Raw genomic sequence first — 747 nt, forward strand, 5'->3', positions numbered from 1 at the left:
GTCCGGAGAGGGATTAGAAGTGGCAGCCGGCAGCAGACAGCGAATTCGACCCCAGAGCACCGGCAGAAGATACCGAACGGCGTGTTTACTTTTTTTGAAATAAACACGATCACATATATCGAGACTGTAGACTTAAGAAAAAAGGCAACGGAACAACTGCCGCCGAACCTTGCCCAGAAGCGCCAGAACAAAAAACCAAACAATCAGAGAAACATCCGGGCCCCCCGCAGCGTACAGCACAGAGATGGGGCTGTTGAGTTTAGTGGTGGGATTCTCGCATTGCATGCAACAGCTCCCGGGTTCAACTCCCAGTTCACGAAGAAAGAGCTCGCAGATGTCAGCTCCACAGCTGGTGTCGACGCCGCGTTCGCGCCGCACTCTGGGGTGGAGAGAACATACACAGCTCCTAGCGGACATTCTCCTTCGCTGCGCTGCCGTTGTTTCCGCCCTTGGGGGCTGTCGTTGCTCCGCAGGGCCTCGGTGATACGAAGAGGTAATGCTTGGAGCAGGAAGAGCAGAGAGACAGGGGCAGCATACCACATCGCTCTCTACCTAGCGAGATCACTGAAAAAAGCCTGAAAGCAGTTGTACATATATATTTAAATTGTGTGATAGTTGGCTATTGAAGGCCCCAACCGTGTCTGTAAGGTGCTTTGCATGCGGTGTCTCTGCTATACGGTTTAATATATATATATATATATATATATATATATATATATATATATATATATATATATATATATATAT

Source organism: Eimeria mitis, genomic scaffold, assembly GCF_000499745.2.
Source record: "Eimeria mitis Houghton genomic scaffold, Emh_scaff1117, whole genome shotgun sequence".
Classification (NCBI taxonomy): domain Eukaryota; phylum Apicomplexa; class Conoidasida; order Eucoccidiorida; family Eimeriidae; genus Eimeria; species Eimeria mitis.